At 48.0% G+C, this 20,257-nt stretch overlaps 2 long non-coding RNA genes across 9 annotated transcripts in view; both read left to right on the top strand.

Moving 5' to 3' along the window:
- Positions 1 to 19,247, top strand: part of LOC129133849 (uncharacterized) — a 43,194-nt gene extending 23,947 nt beyond the window's left edge. Inside the window, exons 1-15 of one of the 7 annotated variants that reach the window (XR_013185717.1) lie at positions 8,286 to 8,576; positions 11,071 to 11,192; positions 11,420 to 12,251; positions 12,326 to 12,353; positions 12,462 to 12,587; positions 12,665 to 13,772; positions 13,851 to 13,878; positions 13,966 to 14,133; positions 14,217 to 14,297; positions 14,375 to 15,445; positions 15,544 to 15,585; positions 15,680 to 15,723; positions 15,825 to 15,868; positions 15,949 to 15,989; positions 16,071 to 19,247. This is a non-coding gene — a long non-coding RNA (uncharacterized LOC129133849). Of the gene's footprint in view, positions 1 to 8,285; positions 8,577 to 10,766; positions 10,956 to 11,070; positions 11,193 to 11,419; positions 12,252 to 12,325; positions 12,368 to 12,461; positions 12,588 to 12,664; positions 13,773 to 13,850; positions 13,879 to 13,965; positions 14,134 to 14,216; positions 14,298 to 14,374; positions 15,446 to 15,543; positions 15,586 to 15,679; positions 15,724 to 15,824; positions 15,869 to 15,948; positions 15,990 to 16,070 lie in introns of those variants that run through there. The other 6 variants (XR_013185716.1, XR_013185714.1, XR_013185715.1 and 3 more) reach the window with 6 other exon arrangements.
- Positions 2,437 to 6,934, top strand: LOC143696291 (uncharacterized). Of its 2 annotated transcripts, XR_013185729.1 has the most exons (4): positions 2,437 to 2,807; positions 4,766 to 4,873; positions 6,438 to 6,579; positions 6,716 to 6,934. It is a non-coding gene; the product is annotated as an uncharacterized LOC143696291 (long non-coding RNA). The 2 variants fall into 2 exon arrangements; XR_013185728.1 differs by having other exon boundaries at positions 6,438 to 6,934.
- Positions 19,248 to 20,257: the final 1,010 nt, after the last annotated feature.

The following is a 20,257-nucleotide window of genomic DNA, read 5'->3' as shown; positions in this document are numbered from 1 at the left end:
TTCCTTTCCTTTCTCTAGTCAACTTCTCCTCTTTTCCCTTCAAGGAGAGCCCGTTCTGCTAAACCCTTTCTGGACCTCTGTTCGGCATTGAATAACCTCCTAACAACCGTGTGTTGAGACACTTCCCTGCCTTTCATGCAAAAAACCCGCATTCACACTTCTGCTCTCTTCTAGCACCAAGATGTCATCACTTCACATTCTAACATCTCAGAGTTTGCTAACCACCTCCCTACTTCAACTTCTCTCTTTCTTCTCTTCTTACCTGTTTTTTTTTTGATTCAACACACCTCAGACGGTATGAAGTGAACCTAACTAAATTACTTCCAAAAGTAAGCTTACAACTTTCTTTTACTAGGATTGCAGTAGCTGTTAAATACCTACTGGCTAGCTGTGGCTTACTGAGTCTAACATCTTTGATATATGAGCTACTAGATATTTTTTTACTCTTCCTTAGTCTTGAATTAAAATTTTATGAGGTACTCCATTTTCTGTATTTATGTATAAATGATAATGACTTTTCTAACAAAGGTAAGCTTAAAGCTGGTACTTAGGCTAGTTTTAACTTAACTCTTTTAATTTAACAAGATCTTCTTTGGTCTGTTTTATATCATCTCCTTCTGTCCGTTTTTTTCATACACAAATTTTGCTACTTGGGCGTACCCCTCAATCTATAATATTTCAATAATCTAGGTAATTTTCTGATCTCTCTCTTTGAAGAGGGAGGGAGAATGAATAAAATTCTTGCAATTTTCTCATGGTTGGTTTTCTAGCTACTTTTATTTATTAAGTGTCTAAGATATTTTACCACTGGGTAGTGAGTCTGAGTTCTTTTATTAACCTCCCTTAAATCCTGTACTAGTCTATAACTCCCATCAGACTTTACTGGGGGAATAGGGATATTGTGAGGAGACATACAAGGTTCTAATGCCCCATCCTTTATTAGTCCTTCTATTACTGGCTTCAAATCTTCCCGTCCTTCTAAAGATACAGGATACTGACGTACACGTATGGGACAATCTTCTCTCTCAATTGTAACCCTTATGGGGTCGATATTTAATCCTCCCCTATTTCCTTCCCCACCTCAAACTTCTTTGTTGTTTTTTTTTTCTTCATCCTCTTTTAAATAATTTTAAAACTCTAGCTGTCATTTTCCCATTTTCTGATATAACTCCTGTTCTTAATTGCACTTGTAAGACTCTTCCCAATAAATTGCTACCTGCCCCTGGGACCAATAAGACATCTCCCATCCAAATTTTAGTTTCTTCCCTCAATTACTACATCTTTAATGACCAGAAATGTAAAACTTTCCCTCTTTGCCCCTGTTACTTTCACTATACGTTTGCTCACACTATAAATTTTTGGAATATTTAACAGGCAGGTTCTCTCTGCCCCTGTGTCTATTACAAATTCCAATTCTTCTTCTTGGGGACCCACTTTTAAAGTTACCACAGGCTCCAGATGGTATTTGTGCCCCCCAGAAAATTAGAGCTTATGACCTCCCTATTCCTCCTCTGTGCCCATCTCTTTAAAGATCTTCAGATCTTCTGCTTACTTAGGACCATTTTCCTATTTCTCTTAAGTTTGTTTATCTATTTAGTTGCAGTTTCTTCTTTCCCCTCGAAAAGCTGTCCCTTAAAAACCTTTTTTTTTTTTTTTTGCATTTCGCCTTTGATATGCTGTCGCATTTATTCCTTTGATTATGTAATTACAATAATTATTCATGTGTTTACTCCCCTCCTCGTTATTTTTACCCCACTCAGGAGGTACAGTTGGCATTTTGTCTTCTCTGGGGGTCCCTGCAGATGATCTTTTTTCCTAAGCTTTTATTTCAGCTGCTCTGATTAATTGACTTTCTTCCTGAGAAAAATATTATTTTCACTACAGACCACATCTCTTCTGAAGTATAAATGTTTGGACCTAAAAATTGGTCTAATTGTTCAGCTATGCCTATGGGATCCTCCAAATATCCCTTTTATTTATTTCTTAAAATTTCAGACCTCAGACGAAGTCAAAGGAGCATTTACAAACCCTGGTCCGCCCCCTCCTATGGGAGCCTCTTTTAATGGAAATACACTAATCCCTTTATCCCATTCTTTTTGGATTTTTATCTTCTATAGTTTTTCTCCCGTATTTTTAGGATGAATCAGGAGAGGGCTTTCTTTTACCTGAACTTTTAGTGTTTCGATAAGGTGATTCCTTTAGAGAGTTCCCCTGAGCAGCGGGAGCTGTGGTTACCAAGGGAACGGAGCTCAGGGCGGGACGGGGGAACTCGGCACAGCTCAGGGTCTGGGTCCTCCAAAGGCGGGGTCTGCAGGGGGAATCGCCCGAGGGGATCGGCACAGCTCAGGGTCTCGGTCCTCCAAAGGCGGAGTCTGCAGCCGGGATCGTCCCAGGGGCTGTTCCGGTGCAGACCGAGCCGCAGCGTGGATTGGCCCCACGTGGCTCACGGCGGCTGATCCGGCAGAGACCAAGCCGGCGACTGACCCCGGCTGCAGCGGCGGGAGCCGAGCAGAGCCAGGGCAGCCGGGGATGGGACAGACGGGACCCCCCCTCGGTGCGGTCAGCGCGGTACCCACGGTGCACGCGGCAGGACGGACCCCCCGCCCCTTCCGCCAGCACGGCCAGCGGAGCGGCCGCGGGCCCGGCGGCCGGGACCGGGACAGACGAACCGGGACAGACGGGCCGGGCCAGACGGGCCGGGACAGACGGACCGGGACAGACGGACCGGGACAGACGGGCCGGGCCGGAGCCGGCACAGGGGCTGGGGCAGCCGCGAACGAGTGGGGGAACAAACAGGAATGGATGAGGTAATATTTCTTTCCCAGCCTTATACTTTCACCATTTTTCTTTTATTGCCTTTAAAAATGTTATTTTCTTACAATCTCCCCCCTGCCCAGCATGTGGTATATCCTTTTTTTTTCCTGGATTAAACGGTTTTTACAAATAAATCCAGAGCTTACCAAAGCAAACTTCTGCTTGGATACTTCGAAATGGTCGACGAGTTAAGTCACGACCTTCTTATGTTGTTTTTCTCATCACCCTTTTATTTATCCTTTGGCAAATTATACATCTTTCAGTTACTTGTTTTTCTACTCCAAAAATCGCAATGCATCCATAGTTCCTTACAAAAAATGATCGCACAAAGCCTGAGTATCCCACTGGGCGTTTTGATACATGTCCTCTGCTATTCCCTACTAAGCATTTTATTATCTGTCTTCCATCAAGATGTTTCTATTTCCCCCATTCATCTTTTTCGCCACCTATCTTAATTCGCCTTTTTTTTTTTGCTTCCCTAAACTTTGGAATTTCCAATTTTATCTCATTTGGAGTTAATATTAACTCTTTCAGCTCCATTTTCTGCTGCATCTTTAGCTTCCTGATCTGCCAAATTATTTTCAGGGTCTTTACCCTGAAAATGCCAACCCTTTGATCCAACACAAAAGAATTTCGAAAAAGAACTGTTCCCAAACAGCTTCAGAGTCTCCCCAGTGTTTGGGACAGATTTCTGACCCAAAAAGAGACACTAAACGCTGAAAATTCATCAGCATTAATCCCAAGTTAGAAAACCCACAAAAGTCTTTTGATAATTTTCACCTAACAGACTAGGATGAAGTCAGAGGCCAGATTTGCAAAGAAGAAAGTCTAAATCCTCTAGCTATGCCTGTGCCATTCAGCCAGCAAGCCGCTGGTCCTAGAACACGGGTGGCTATCCCACCTCCTGAGATAAAAGAATTGCGAAAAGCAATAAGGGACGGTGGTATCTGCTCCCCGTATTTTAAGCAACTGCTGAAAAGGACAGTCCTGGAAGGACATACACTCACACTGAATGACTGTAAAAATCTTGCTAGTATAATTCTCACAGACTCACAATATACGCTATGGGAACTCAAATGGAAAAGACTGCTTACAGGGGCACTAGCCACTTATAGACAAAGTACCGATGCAGACCTTCGTACCCTTGTCATGTCTAAGCTGACTGGTGACCCTCCTGATGATCAGAATGATAATCGAGTGAATTTACCCAAAACAGCGTTAGATGACATTAAAAAGATGGCTCGCAGAGCCTTTTTGCAAATTCAGCCTGCAGGAAGTTTTGAAAAAGCCTATAATCTGATTAGGCAAGACTCGTCTGACCCATTTACCACATTTGTGGGCCGGGTAACGCAAGGAGCAGAAAGACAATGCGGCGATAATATGGCTTGCCCAATAATGATACGGGACATTATTGAAAATAATGGCAATGCAGAATGTAAAAGAGTTATCAAAGCCCTAGGAAAAGAAAAACCCACAGTGCCTGAAATGATGGATGCCTGTAACAAAATTGGGAGTCCACAGAAAGTGGCAATTATCCAGGCAAATGAACTTGGAAAAACTCTAGGAGAAAAAATTGAAAGGGCTCTTACAGCTCAAACAGCGCAAGCAGTCGCACAGGCAGCACAAACAGAAGCTTTACCTGTCAATCAACCAAAGACGAATGTCTGGGTTGCTTTAGCCAGGTCTGCAGGCTCCGATACCATCCGTCTATCTGACACAAGCCCTGACAAACCTTGTTCAACCTGTCTAGTCGGAGTACCTTTCCCAAAGGGTTTTGATAATGTTACTCCTGATAAGTATTGGTCATATGATAATCATCACGTATCTCCAACTCCCAGCCAGAAACACCAAACTTACATTGATAATTCTAAAGCTGATAAATCTGACCTTCAAGAGCTAGAAATCCTAGGTTCATTAACTATGGATACCTGTTACTTCTTTCATTTCCTAGGAGAAGACGGCCCTCATTTAAAGGTTACCCCATATCACCCAGCTTATAGCAATACGAATTCTCGTCTCCGTCCGTCCCGACCGTGCTACCCCCCCGATGCTCCTACAGGTAAAAACTCACTCACTAGCAGGAAAAATCCTTCCAATGCATTTTTTTCTATTTTTATCCTCTGAGTGTCCAACTTCTTTTGCTAAATTTCTACAGATTTGAGCTCGAATTACCATTTCTGACCAGTGCAGAGACAGATGATGAAACATTCCTGAGTTATTCTTACTCTTCATCTTATGGAAGTAGCCAGCACTCAATTTGCATGATCTAACCAAAGTAGACATTTCACAGAAAAGCACTTTCTATAGCAATATTGAAAAACTATAGATTGAGGTAAAACCATCAAGTTTCTGCCCTCACTGGTGCAAAGTCCCATGTTGTTTGAAGAGCATCCCACTGAATTTTCTAAAGATGTGTGAATGTGTCATCTGCACCACAGGAGACAAAGCAGGGTTAAAACACTGAGCAAAACTGAAGTTAACAAACACAAGGTTCATCAACCTTGCAATAGAAGCTTGCAGAAACCTTTCAAGGCTCATCCAATAAAGCCCCGTGGCACTTTGTTCTTCCCCCTCCTCCCAAATCTCCATCCGTCTGAGGCAGCATCAGCAGGAAACTTTGCACGGAAGCTTACCAGATAAAATAGCTATATCATCTGCCATTAGTTTTAGAGAGTTCTTCAAAAATAGGTTAAAAATTATTTTATCTATTATTTTTTAGCTGTGTCCTAAGTTAGGGATGGGCCAAGTCTTGTGTCTTTGTCTCACAGAAAGGTGGTTCACATGTCCTTTAAGATCATATGTGCAAATATTTCCAATCTGCATTCTGCCTTATCAGAAGACTAATTAATTGCTTTATTATACTATATTACATTACATCTAAACCCAATCTGCCAAGTACTCAACCCCGCACACAACTCATGACTGTCACCCAAGAGTCCCGACACGCACACACACTTGGCCCCGACAGGCCAAGGAAACAAAACACCATCACTTTGGGTGAACAATCTCCACATTGCATTCTACTTAGGCACAAACACAGGCACAGTAAATGAGATAAGAATTGATTTTACTTCCTCTGAGGTTCAGAGGATGTGAATCCCAGAAATATTCTTGGGGAGAATTGTGCCTTGCTTTTCTCTGTGAAGAGAAATGAGGTGACAGGTGCACCCTTGCCTCCAGGGTAAAGAATCACGGAATGGTTTGGGTGGGAAGGGACCTTGAGGTTTATCTTTGATTTATGCAACACTTCAACAGGCAAGAGGGGGCTCATCTGCTTCACAGCTGCTTGCTTTTCTCACACCTTTCACAAGCAAAGCCTGAAGCAAACCCTCCCGAGTTGCCCTATGGACCAGGGGACCCCTCAGCACTCGGCGATGCTGCCGGCAAAACCTCAAACTTTTACTCACACAGGGACGAGGCCGTGCACTCGGTCATAACCCAGATTCTCTTTTTCCCACAGAATCCTCGAACTTCCTTTGTTCTCTCTGCAGGCCTTTTTGTAAGCACACCGATTAACAGACTACACAAGTTTCACCAGCAGACTTCAGCTAAATCCAAAATTGGTTTCTACCCCAAGTAAAATTTCCAACCCCCTGTCTCACCTGCGATGTTTGGAATTTTAGGAGGTGGCAGCCCACTGGAGATCAAAGGTCCCGGGCAGGGTGCAGGCCCACGGACACAGATGCCATCCCTTTTCCACGGGAAACAAAACTCATCACCCCAGTTTCCTTACATCAGTTTGCCGAAGACGTTCACCGCTCCCAGGTCACTCAGAGTTCTCGTGGCTGCAGACTCGGTCTTGGAGTTACGGAGTTACGCTTCCTCCTAACACTCACCTCCTCACCTCAGCCCCCTGCTGCTGCGTCCCCTTCTCCGCCCCTAACCCTACTCTGTTTTCCAGCCCGCCCTTGCTCCATCCCTCACTCCGCCCTTAACCCGTCCCACCACACTTCCCGCTCCATCCGTTACTTCACCCACCGCCCACCCGTGAGTCCCCTGCAGCAGCACGCAGGAGCCCGAACCCTCGGAGGACGGCGCAGCTCTCGCAGCAGGACAACACCCAAGCGAGACAGGCAGGGACAACGTCTGTGGGCTGCAGGGTGTCACAAGGGGCTGCGGGCTGAGGGGAGGGGGCTGGAGGGTGACACAGAGGATGGGGGGAGCTGAGAGGCAGAAGGGGGCGTTAGGAGCAACTGGGGGGCTCCAGGGTGGCACAGAGATGCTGAGAGGCTGAGAGTGGGGAACTTGAGGGTGACAAGAAAAGGGTGAGGGGGAGCAGATGCCTTGAGGGGCAAAGTGGGGGCTGCTTGAGGGTGACAGGAGAACCAGCGCTCACACCACCCCTAACCTTACCCTAAAAACCACCCCTAACCAGGTGGAGAGTGCCCGGTGGAGGCCAGAGGGCCAAGGGACAATGTCAGAGGTCTCGGGGTGGCATGCAGACATTGCGGGCTGAGGGGCAAGGAGGGGGAGGCTTGACAGACGGAGAGCTCACACTGAGGGTTAGGGGTACAAAGGACACAGGGTACCAGGTAGGGTTAGGGTACAGGTGCAGCAGCTCTCAACCCAACCCCAAGGTCACCCTAAAGAGCACCCCTAGGACCCCAGTTTTCCCCAACAGCAGCACAAGGCAGTAACCCCAATGCTGGGACAGCCCCAGAAGTCTCCCAGCAGCTGCAGGCAGCAAGCCTAATAAAAAGGTAGCAATGATGTTCGTGGTCTAGAGAGTGACAGGTAGGAGTTGGGGGCTGAGCAGTTTTTTAGGGTTTTTTTTAGGGTTTTTCTCATGACTTTCAAAGGATATTTTAGGGCTTTTTTGGAGGAGTTTTCCAGGAAATTTCTGGGAACATTTAGGATGCTTTTTCAGGGCTTTTAAAAGATTTTGTTAGGGTATTTTAAGGGCTTTCTTAGTACTTTTAAGAATTGTTTGGGGGGGGATTTGGGTGTTCTTGGGGTTTTTTTAGGACTATTGAGGGTATGTGGAGGACTTTTTAGGGTTAGGGTATTTTTAGGGTTTTTGAGGGAATTTTTAGGCTTTATTAGGTTCTTATCAGGGCATTTTAAGGATTGTTGAGGTATTTTTAGAGCTCTTTTTGGACTATTTAGGGTATATTTAGGGATTTCTAAAAGTTCTTTGGGGATTTTTAGGGGTTTTTTAGAAGTATTGTATTTCCAGTGTATTCTAACAGCATTCTGAGGCTATTTTTAGGTTTTCATGGGGTTTATAGGACATTTTGAAGATTAGGGGGTTTTCAGGGAATTTTTAGGTTTTTTTAGGGTCTTTTCATGGCACAACACATGGAGGCTGAGGGGCAGCTTGAGGGGCACTGTGGGGGCTTGAGGGTGACAGAGGCTGGGAGCTGAGGGAGGAACAGGGAGAGGGGACAGCGGGTGACACACAGAGATGCTGAGGGTGGCAGGGGCAGCTGTAGGGTGACACAGAGAAGCTGGGGGCTGCGGGGCAAAGGAGAGGGGTCAAGGGTGACACACAGGAGCTGAGGGCTGGGGGGCAGAGGGACCGGTTGAGGGGTAAAGGGAGAGGGCTTGAGGGCTGGACAGTCCAGTGGAGATCAGGGGTACAGGGTACAGCTGTACCACCCCTCACCCCAGCCCTAACCTCAGCCTAAGCAGCCCCCCTAAAAACAGCCTTTTCCCCCAACAGCAGCACAACACAGCAGCCCTAACAGCGAGACCAGACAGCAACCCTCACACAGCAGCACAATGACAGAACCCTCAGAGGACAACAGACCCACTGCAAAAAGGTAGGGCCGACATCTGTGGGCTAGACAGCAAGAGGTAGAGTTTGGAGACTGAGCATGTCTTTGTGAGGCTTTTTTTCCAGGACTATTAAAGGTATTTAGGGGATTTTGGAAGGGACTTTTCTGGGACTTCTTAGGGTATTGTTGGGGCTTATTCAAAGCCATTTTATGAGTCTTTATAGCATATTTGGAAGATTACGGTCAGGGTCAGAGGAAACCCCCTCCGAAAAGGCAGAGTTTTAGGACTGCAGGGGAATGCTTGAGCAAGGGACCAGCAGTGGCACAGCGGGTTGGGTCCCACGCTGCCAGTCCAAAGGTTGTAAGTTTTAGACCCAGCTAAGCTGTTGTGGTTAGGGTTAGATGCTCTCAGCTTTGGTCTGGGAGAACTTCTGCACAGAAAAACTCACCCCCCGCGTCTCCCGACGCCAGTTTGCAGGAGGTGCTCGGCACTGCCAGGGCAGCCCAAGTTCTCGGCGGGGGCAGCTTTGCTCCCGGAGAAATCCTGCGCCGGCCCTCTTCCCCGTAAAGCCAAACTCACCCCCGCTGCGCGTCGACGTCCATTCGCAGGAGGCACGTGGCGCTCCAAGGGCGGCGAGAGTTCTCGGCGTCGGCAGCCGCGGTCCGTGAGAAATCGTTCTCTGCGGTTTTGGAGGCCGAATCGCCGTTTCGGCCACGGGCACACAGAAAGGAAAGACGGTTAATTTCCTTAGAAAGGGAAGTCTGGCACCCCATGGTTTAAGGGGCAGACGAAGGGCTGTGCAGGGGAAGGAACTCCTCACAGGACCTTTCTTCGCCTCAAGCCCACTCCAAGGTCTAGCAGCCCCTCGTGTGCCCAGCTGTTTTCAGAGGGTTACCCAGTCACACCCGCACAGGGAGCCGCTAGTCCAGGGGGGCTAACAGGGGCATCCCAAGGGTCCCTCCAGGAACTACGGTCAGAGCATCCAGCACGGACTAGGGAGCAGCCGGACCCACCCGGGCACGGAGCATCACTTTGAGAAAATGCCAAGGGAAGAGCCCTTTTGCCAAGGGGCAGCATCTGAGCAGGCCAGGCAGCATGTGGGGTTCCAGGAGAGGGCTTTCAACTTTCCCCTTTTACTGTGCCAGTCCCTCCCCAGAGCCCCCAGACCCTCCACAGCACTCCCAGAAAGGAGAGGGGTTATTAGGAGAAAAAGGGTTTAGAAAAAAGGGAAAAAGTTTCCTTTTCCTTTATTTTTTGTGTTCAAACTGGGAGGGACTCTGCTTCCCCTGCAATTTTAGTGGTCTCAGTTGAAAGAATCCCTGCCTTTTCTATGCTGTTTAGGGTGTTAATTGACAGGGAGTCCTCATTTTCGATTATTTTCCAGTTTAAGTAGAAGGGGAAAACCTTGACAATGTTTCTTATGGGTTTGAATTAAGGGGAGCCGGCCCCGTTTTGTTGTCCTGAGGCCTAAATTGAGGGAGAAGCCCAGCTGTACCCTCCATCTTAAGAGTTTGAATCCCTCTTTTTCCATCACCGGAGAAATTTAAAGTGAGGAAAACCGCTCTTTTCCCAGTACTTAAGGAGAATAAATTAAAGGGCAGAAGCTATTTATTTGCTATTGTATTAGTTTCAGTAGAGGTAACTGCCCCATTTCCTCTGCTTAAGGGGTGCACTGGAAGGAAGCTCTGCTTTTTTCAACATTTTAAGAGTTTAAAACTACATTTCACAGCCCTTCTTTCTGTGCCATAGGACCAAGTACCTCAGAGCAGGGTGAGCCTGGCATGCACTTAACCCTTACACTGCCTGGGAAGCTTTTATTTTCCTTATTTTTACTTATAATGTAGATAGGCCTAATTAGAGGTCCCAAGGAGACTTAGACAATTCATATCAAAAGCATTCTTCGCCACTGGACTTAGTCACACGTGAAGTACTACTTAGTAGCCACTAAGGAATAATTATGTAAGTTAACATCAAATTAGCCAGTTTATCTAGTTATGCTGCCTAAACAGAAAATATTATTTCTTACCAGTTTCCTGCCCTTTTACTCCAAGTAGTTGTTGCAAAAAAGAAAGTGCTGTTATTTTTCTGAAGAATTTTCTTCTCTAACAAGCCCTTTTCTCCCCTTGAACTTGAGTCAGAGGAGCCAAACAGCAGCAGCTGTTCTGAGGGTTTTTATACCCGGTGGGATTCGCCCCCTCCCTTTTCCTGGGTGCCATGGGAACGAGAGGCGGGCACCATCAGGGGTATATTAACCCCAGCCTTTGCTCAGGGCCTTCATTCCCTCTCTGGGATGTGCTGGGATAAGAGCTCTCCTCTCATTTGAGTGAAGAAGCTTTTTCAGCTTATCTCAGCTTGTTTTCAGCAGGTGCTTCTGGGCACCTAAAGCAACAGATGCTTTGAAGATACTGTGAAGAAAACAGCATGTAATACAGGGAGTATTTAAGTTCACAGTTTTGGGTTTTGTGTTTAGGAGTGGTAAAGTGCATTGGTAATTTCCGGTTTTGTTCTTATTTTATTTTGGTTTTTTTTTTTTTTTAGGAGGAGTGCAGCTTCCAGAGACTCCAGGTTGTATCAACGACAACACTTTTTTCAGCAGATTCATTGTGTCACAAGAGGGATCTGCCCAGGGTCCAAGGTGATGTTTGAGATTGAGGCTTCAGGTGAGTTGAGGATTGTGACTGGGAGAGGGAGGGTGAGCAGGTATCCAGTTAGGAGTCATTGTTGGGGGGGTGGTTTTGAAGGCAGCAGGGTGAGAAAGGGTGTTTATTTGAGCCCCCACCCAAGGCCTTTTAGAAGCCGAGCAGAGGCATTCACACGTCTTACAGCACACAAGGTCATCCACTGCACTCACAGGAATGCCATTTCACTTTGCCTTTCTCTAACCCAGGTGGCACTCATAATAATGGCCACAGCCTTGGAATCAGGATGAAGCTGGAGCCTGAAGGAGCCAGGCACACTCAGGAGAGGGCAAGTAGCTGACTCGCTGGGATTTGGCCCACATACCTCTGAACTCATACTTTGGTTTTGTTTTTCTTTATTGTAGCTGACCGAGAGGCTAACAGGCAATTGCGGGGCCCTCCAAGGCAGACTCATTTCAGGTGCAACGTGGATCCACATCACCGATCATCCAAAAGATAAGTCTGGGCCACGGCCTGGAGATGGGACAATGGGAGAGTAGCAGGTTGGGAGTTCCTGGGACAGATTTAAAAATTAGCAGAGGGAAAAGCAATCTCCTCCAAGGGGCCTCTTAGGACAGCTAAAGGGAGAGGCTCTACTTGTGACGGCAGCTTTCAGGCGGGCAGCGCAGAACAGTTCCGGTCCACGTCGTGTTGTCCGGTGTACCGTGTTACCTAGTGTGTCTTTGGGGTCCCTTTTGCCTTTTCCCCTCGAGGCCCTCACCACAAGCATAATGTGTTGTGTTTGTTGTCCCCCTGTTTGTCACGTTCTGTGTCACGGGTGTCTGCACGTATTTGTGCCGGAGCTGCTCTGCCCTGCCCTGCCGCATAGCCTGCTGCAACAGGACAAGTCCCAGGGACTTGCAGTTTGTGGGACGTTGCCAGACTCTAGTTGATATTCCTAGATAGACAGGAGATGTTTGGAGCTGTGAAGTTATCCTGCAGCCCTTTGACTTTTGTCCTTGCTTTCTTTCAGATGCAGAGGGATAAAATCCAGGGCAAAATCCATCCATCCATCCCGAGTGAGGAGGTTCCCCCGAGCAGGTCAGTCACTGTTTGTCTCTGCAGGGGGAGTGTAAAGTGTGACTCTGTTACAGCACTGTTCTTTTTCTTTTTAGGAGGTAAAGCTGGATATCAGCAGTCAAGGTGAGGTGGCCAAGGTGAGCATTGAGTAGCGTCCAGAAGCAGTTGTTATTGCTCCAGTCTCACTTTCCGGTGCAACTCTAAGCATCTGTTCCTGTTTCTGTGCTTTAGGCAATCCACTCGGAGTACACCGAGCCCCCGTCACCAACCGGCCGATGCACCGGGTGTGCTGCTCTCCTGAGACCTGCGGAAGAATCACGGGACTCAGTGATGAAGCTGAGCATTCTTAGGAGCATGGTGAGTAGCAGACGTGTGGGGTTTTGGCCAAGGGGCTGCCGAGATCAGGCACTGATGTTTGGTTTTCTTTAATACAGCTGTCTGAGAGACACCAGCCCGGTGCCAGCAGGAGCTTCCCGGCTGACGAGGTGGCCTTTCTTCACACCCGAGACCGGCATCCCCAGCTGTGCGAGAGATAAGTAGAGGGCCACGACCCACAGAGGGGATGAAAGCAGGGTGCTGGTTTGGGAATTACAGGGAGGGGTTTTTGAGTCCCCTTTGGAGGTGGGGGTGTTCATGAAGCGGCCCCTTAGGCCCCATAAAAGCAAAGCGTGACTTTGGATCACAGTGCTGAGGTGCACAGGGCAGAGCAGTCCCGGTGTGTAGCGTGTCACTTGTCTTTTGTGTATTATGTGTTGTTTGCATATGTCATGTCTTTTACCTTAGGCCTTGGAGGGGCCTGTCAGAAACCCTGGCATCATTGTTAGCATCTGTGATCTCTGCATTCCTCGGCTGGCACCAATGCCATAGAACTTTGGACTCGGGAGCTCAGACAGGCATCAGACTCTCTTGTCTCTTTAGAAGCATCCGGTCAGGTGTCTTTTCAGGTCTTGTTCCGAGCTGTATGGGCAGCTCTGCCCCGCCAGGATCCATTATGGCGGACTAGGACTTGAAAGGATGTGAGGGCAGGTAGAGGCTGCTGGCCGTAGGATTCTCAGGCATCCATCTTTGCAGTTCTTGGAATAAATCATTCAGTTAGCATCTTCTTCCTCCAGGTTTCTCTGAGCCTCATCAGCTCACCATCGGTCTCCCCTCGGTCATCTCCTTTTGCATTCTCTCAGTCCTCGCAGCCATTTTCCTTGCCAGGAGCTTTCTGTCCATGTTGTGTGCCCGTTGTCTGTCACGTCCTGTCCTGTGTCACAGGTGTGTGCACACACATTTGTGCCGGAGCTGCTCTGCCCTGCCGCATAGCCTGGTGCAATAGGAGAAGTCCCGGGGACTTGGAGTTTGTAATGTGGGGTGTAGTTGGACTCTAGGTGGGATTTGTAGGGTTATCTGGATACAGGATATCTGTACACAGGATATCTGGAGCTCTTAAGTTATCCTGCAACAGCTTGACTCTTGTCCTGACATTTTTTTCAGATTCAGATGGATTAAATGTGTGCCAGAGGGCCCCATCCCGGGTGAGTGGTTTCCCCCGAGCAGGTGAGGCACCATTTGTCTGTGCAGCAGAAGTGTATGCGGTGACTCTGTTACAGCTCTGTTCTTTGTCTTTCTTTTTAGGAAGTAAATCTGGATACCAGCAGTCAAGGTGAGCAGTGGAGAGAAGTAGTTGTTATTGCTCCAGTCTCAGTTTCCGGTGCTGCTCTAAGCTTCCATTCTCTTTTTTGTGGTCTAGGCAATCCACTCGGAGCCTGCCAAGCCCCCGTCACCAGCCGGCCGATGCACCGGGTTCCCTGCACGTGTGAGCCCTGTGGATGCGTTACAGGACCTGGTGATGAGACCCTGAACTCTTCCTTTTAAAGGTGCCCTCCGGGTGGCCTTGGGCACCTGCCAAGGAGTTGCGGTGAGTCGGGGACGTAGGGAGGAGGAGCGAGGGTCCCCTCAGGTTTCAGCCATGCCAAATCACCTCACCTCCTCTTACCCCAGGCACCCCCCGTGACGACGGCCTCGGTCTCCCAGCGTGCCTGAAGCGTGCGGCCCGAGCAGCTGAGCGTTCTTAGGAGCAGGGTGAGTAGCAGACTTGTGGGGTTTTGGCCGATGGGCTGCCAAGATCAGGCACTGATGTTTGGTTTTCTTTAATACAGCTGTCCGAGAGACACCAGCCCGGTGCCAGCAGGACCTTCCCAGCCGGCGAGGTGGCCTTTCTTCACACCTGAGACGGCATCCCCAGCTGTGCGAGAGATAAGTAGAGGGCCACGACCCACAGAGGGGATGAAAGCAGGGGGCTGGTTTGGGAATTACTGGGAGGGGTTTTTGAGTCCACTTTGGAGGTGGGGGGGGTGTCCATGAAGCGGTCCCTTAGGCCCCATAAAAGCAAAGTCTCACTTTGGATCACAGTGCTGAGGTGCGCAGGGCAGAGCAGTCCCGGTGTGTATCGTGTCACTTGTCTTTTGTGTATTATGTGTTGTTTTGATATGTCATGTTCTTTACCTTAGGCCTTTGTGGGGCCTGTCAGAAACCCTGGCATTATTGTTAGCATCTGTGATCTCTGCATTCCTCGGCCTGGCACCCAGGCCATAGAACTTTCTCCTCAGGAGCTCAGGCATCAGACTCTCTTGTCTCTTTAGAAGCATCCGGTCAGATGTCTTTTCAGGTCTTGTTCTGAGCTGTATGGACAACTGCAGCCTGGAAGGTTCTATTATGGTGGACTAGGACTTGTAAGAATGTGAGGACATGTAGAGGATTCTGACCGTAGGCCTCCTGCGCATTCATCTTTGCAGTTTTTGGACTAAATCATTCAGTTTAGCGTCTTCTTTCTCCAGGGTTTCTTTCTCTGAGCCTCATCAGCTCGCCATCGGTCTTACCTCAGTCGTCTAATTTTGTGTCCTTGTGCTCCTTGCAGTAATGCTTCTTGTCTCAAGATTTCTGTCTGTGTCTTGTGTACATTGTTTGTCACGTCCTGTCTGTCCTGTGTCACGGGTGTCTGCACACATTTGTGCCGGAGCTGCTCTGCCCTGCCGCATAGCCTGGTGCAATAGGAGAAGTCCCGGGGACTTGAAGTTTGTAATGTGGGGTGTAGTTGGACTCTAGGTGCGATGTGTAGATGCACACAAGATATCTGGAGCTCTTAAGTTATCCTGCAGCCCTTTGACTTTTGTCCTAACTTTCTTTCAGATGCAGAAGGATAAAATCCAAGGCAGAGCCCCCCATCCCAGGTGAGGGGATTGCCCCAAGCAGGTCAGTCACCATTTGTCTCTGCAGAGGAAGCATAAATGGTGGCCGTTACAGCATTGTTCTTTGTCTCTCTTTTTAGGAGGTCAAGGCTGAGAGCAGCAGTCAAGGCTGAGTGGGCAAGGTGAGCATTGAGTAGTGTACAGAAGCAGTACGTTGCTGATGTCTCAGTTTCTGGTGCAGCTCTAAGCATCTCCTCTTGTTTTTTTTTATTGTAGGTGGTCCACTTGCCATCTATCCTGGCTGAGCATGCCCATGCCAGGTGGGTGAGAGCTTAAGGTATCAGTGTGGCATCCTTGTCTGATTTGGGAGGTTGCGTTTTCACAGTATCTCAGCATGCTTTTCCGCTTTGTTTCATTGCAGGTGCTGTCGCTGCCCTAGGCCCGCCAAGCAACAGAGGAGGGCAGGTGAGTCGTAGTTTAGGCAGGCTGACCCATAGGTGAGCGTTACACAGCAGCATGCTAAGCGTGTCCCTTTTGTTTTGCAGGTATGTTCCGGGCAGCCTCCGGAGTCAAATCAAGATTTGAGGTGAGCCGGGGCATTGGTGCGGAGGAGTCCCGGGGATTACTGTTTTTGAGGGCAATAGTCAGGTTTTCTGTTTTGTCTTAGGTACCCTGAGGAGGCTCGTAGCCAAAGCTTGGAAACGGCAGCACCGAGGCACACACGGAGAGCATCTCCACGACCCTAACCCACGTCCACGTCCGACCGAGGATGGATTTTGTCCGCTCCTCTTCCAAAAGCTAAGTGTCGGGGCCAGCGGTTGGGAGCAGGGGAAAAGCCTTTACTCTCACAGGAGGCAATCAGATGTCAGCTTAGGGGACAGGTCTGTAGCAGGGTGGGCTCTCTGGAAGTAAAGGGAGAGGGTTTCCCCTCAGCCTCGCCTGAGCCTTTGCCGGGCAGGGCAGTTCCGACCCATCTTCACATTTTCGCGTACTTTACGTCGTCCGCCTCCCCCGACTCGACGTCGTCATGGATCTTTCCCCCGAGGAGCTCGCCTTCAGGTCCGGAGCTACGGCCACGGTCACCCGGCAGTCGGCTTTCTTCTCTAGGCTCGCCGACCCTCTCGAGCATTCTCTTAACTACTTCGGCACTAACTTCTTTTGAGGAGTTCCATTTCATCATCACGTGCTCTCGTCATAGGGCTTTCTCTCCTTTGGCATCATCAGCCTCTGGCTCATCTTGCACTAGGAATCTCAGGTCCCTAAGGGGACAGTGCCAGGCAGTTGCCACTCATCTCTGTGTTATGTCTTCTGTGTCTATGTTATGTTGTCTGTGTCTGTGTTATGTAGTCTGTGTCCATCGTCTTATGTGTCACAGGCCTTTGTTATGTCTCGACGCTTTATCGGCACTATTCTGTGCCACGTAGGCCATATTGTACTCACGTTCCTTTCTGGATATCCCTTATTCCGGCATCTTTACATTTTTACTCTTTGAAACAGGAATGTCTTAAAGGGACAAGATGTTGTCATCCGTCTTCCTTCTCACTACCGGCTTTGGTAGTGCCTTTTTTTCCATGCCATTGTCTTGGACTTCCTGAGGGAGCGTCTTACACCCTCCTCACGTGACTGCAGGAGTTTGATAGGTTCCATCTTCCCAAGGGGTGTAGGGCTCAAGAATTAATCTTCCAGAGAGCTATCTCAAGTCCTGGCTTACATTGCATGTACCTATGTTGGCTTATACTGTATGTACTTACACTGCGTGTACCTGTGTTGGCTTATACTGTATGTACTTACATTGCATGTACCTATGTTGGCTTATACTGTATGTACTTATATTGTGTGTACCTACGCTGGCTTATACTGTATGTACTTACACTGCGTGTACCTGTGTTGGCTTATACTGTATGTAGTTATATTGTGCGTGCCTATGCTGGTTTATACTGTATGTACTTATACTGTATGTGCTTACACTGTGCGTACCTGTGTTGGCTTACACTGTATGTACTTACACTGTGTGTACCTATGCCGGTTTATACTGTATGTACTTAATCTTTATGTACCTATGCTGGATTATACTGTATGTACTTACATTGTGTGTACCTTTGTTGGCTTATACTGTATGTACTTACACTGTACCACTTATGGTCGGAGCTGCCCTGCCCTGGCACGTAGTCACAGTTAGGTAGAAGAGTTATAAAAACTTTACTGTTCATCTGTCTTTAATGAGGTTTTGGGTAGAATATTTATCAGTCACAGCGGGGACAAGTCCTAGCTGTCAGATAGCCACTCATCGACCGCTTCCTGTCGTCTCACAGGTCCCCGAGGCTACCGATTTCCCCAGAATCTACCATTTGACATCGAGGAGCGGCAGCATCCGAAGCACGTTCTTCAGCGTCTCGAGTAAGAGCCACACCAAGCACGTAAGCGGGAAGAGCGGGAGCGACAGCACGTGTCTGTCTGAGTCCGCTCGTCTCTGAGCGTGTGAGCGCATACTGATGGGATTTAACCTTGTGTGTGTGACTTTTGCCTTTCAGGTTTTTCAACTCATTTTTAAATTTAGAATAAAAAATCCCCAGCCGGGGGGTTTTTTTTTTTTTCCCCCCGGCTGGGTTTTTTTTTCCCGGGTCCCGGTCGGTCAGCGAGGCGACGTTCATCGCCAAAGTTTGGGCGCGGACCGTCCAGAGACCGGGGTTTTCGTCAGGCAGGAGGATTTTTTGGGGGCTCCCGGGAACCACGTTCCCGAGGAGGGGCGTGAGCGCGTGCCGGGGGTTAGCAGAGCGGTCGAAGTCCGATTTAGTGTGGGTTTGTGTGTAAGCTGAAGGCAGTGTGTGTGTGTTGAAGGGTTGTAGGGTTGTAACCTTGTGTGACTTTTGCCTTTCAGGTTTTTCAACTCATTTTTAAATTTAGAATAAAAAATCCCCAGCCGGGGGGTTTTTTTTTTTTCCCCCCCGGCTGGGTTTTTTTTTCCCGGGTCCCGGTCGGTCAGCGAGGCGACGTTCATCGCCAAAGTTTGGGCGCGGACCGTCCAGGGACCGGGGTTTTCGTCAGGCAGGAGGATTTTTTGGGGGCTCCCGGGAACCACGTTCCCGAGGAGGGGCGTGAGCGCGTGCCGGGGGTTAGCAGAGAGGTCGAGGTCCGATTTAGTGTGGGTTTGTGTGTAAGCTGAAGGCAGTGTGTGTGTGTTGAAGGGTTGTAGGGTTGTAACCTTGTGTGACTTTTGCCTTTCAGGTTTTTCAACTCATTTTTAAATTTAGAATAAAAAATCCCCAGCCGGGGGGTTTTTTTTTTTTCCCCCCCGGCTGGGTTTTTTTTTCCCGGGTCCCGGTCGGTCAGCGAGGCGATGTTCATCGCCAAAGTTTGGGCTCGGACCGTCCAGGGACCGGGGTTTTCGTCAGGCAGGAGGATTTTTTTGGGGGCTCCCGGGAACCACGTTCCTGAGGAGCAATGATTGCTGGGGTGTAATTTAGCAGTTGTGATGAGAGGGATGGTGAGTTTGTGTGTAATGTGAAGGGGGTGTTAATGGTAGATGAGTGCTGCTTTCTGTGGGTTTTGTTGCTTTGGGTGTCCTGTAACGATAAATCAACCTGTAATGAAAATAGAACAAGGTTATCATCTTGTGTTAGTATGTGTTGTATTGCTCTGTATTGCTCTGTATTGCATTTGTATTAACTGCTGCCATTTTGCTGTATTGCTCTATGTGTAAATTAGATTTTTACCAGTGTGTCTATGGATTGTATCTGCACTTGCATTTGTATACACTGTTTCCATGTATTTTGCTGATGCATAAATAAAAACATTCTTTTAATAAAGTTGAGTCACCCCTAATAAAGATACCCCCTGCCCTTCAGTACCCCCACTGTGGCTCCTGTCTTATTTTGGTGTGGTTTTGTCATTTCTTTCCACTCCATTTCTTCCTTTTGCTCCTCACTTTAGTCTTCTATTTGTAACTTAACTTCCATCTATCTCTAACCCTTTGTTTCTGTTGCCTTTATAACTGTCAATGTCAGTCTTCTCGCTTCATTTTCTCTCTGTGTTCTCCTTTTCCTCGGTCTTTTTTGCTCTTAGTCTTTTCCTTTTTCTCCCCACTCCTAAGTTTTACTTTCACTCTAATCCTAACTGCTTTCTTTTCCTTCTAACACCTGTCCTTCTTCAGTTCTCCCACCCTCCTTTTCCTGTCTCACTCTTGTCTTCCTGTTTTATTTTCTTCTCTGTCTTCTTGTCTCTCCTCTGTCTTTTCTCTCTGTCTCTTCTCCCTGTCTGTCTCTGTCCTCTGCATTTCTGTTCTTTCTCTTTGTCCCTGTTCTCTCCTCTTCTCTCTCTGTCTCTCCCTCTATTCTGTCCTAACTCCTTTCTCCCTCTCTTTTCTCTCTTTGCTTCTCTCTCTGCTCCTCTCTCTTCTCTCTTTGCTTCTCTTTCTTCTTTCTTTGCGTCTCTCTCTTCTCTCTATGCTTCTCTTTCTTCTTTCTTTGTGTGTCTCTCTCTCTCCCTCTCTCTCTTCTTTCTTTGCTTCTCTCTCCCTCTCTCTTCTTTCTTTGCTTCTCTCTCTCTCTTCTTTCTTTGCTTCTCTCTCTCTCTTCTTTCTTTGCTTCTCTCTCTCTCTTCTTTCTTTGCTTCTCTCTCCCTCTCTCTCTTCTTTCTTTGCTTCTCTCTCCCTCTCTCTTCTTTCTTTGCTTCTCTCTCTCTCTTCTTTCTTTGCTTCTCTCTCTCTCTTCTTTCTTTGCTTCTCTCTCCCTCTCTCTCTTCTTTCTTTGCTTCTCTCTCCCTCTCTCTTCTTTCTTTGCTTCTCTCTCTCTCTTCTTTCTTTGCTTCTCTCTCTCTCTTCTTTCTTTGCTTCTCTCTCTCTCTCTCTCTCTCTCT

Source organism: Agelaius phoeniceus, chromosome 32, assembly GCF_051311805.1.
Source record: "Agelaius phoeniceus isolate bAgePho1 chromosome 32, bAgePho1.hap1, whole genome shotgun sequence".
Lineage (NCBI taxonomy): Eukaryota > Metazoa > Chordata > Aves > Passeriformes > Icteridae > Agelaius > Agelaius phoeniceus.
Note: the sequence above shows the minus strand (reverse complement) of the source record. Positions and strands in the feature narration are given on the sequence as shown.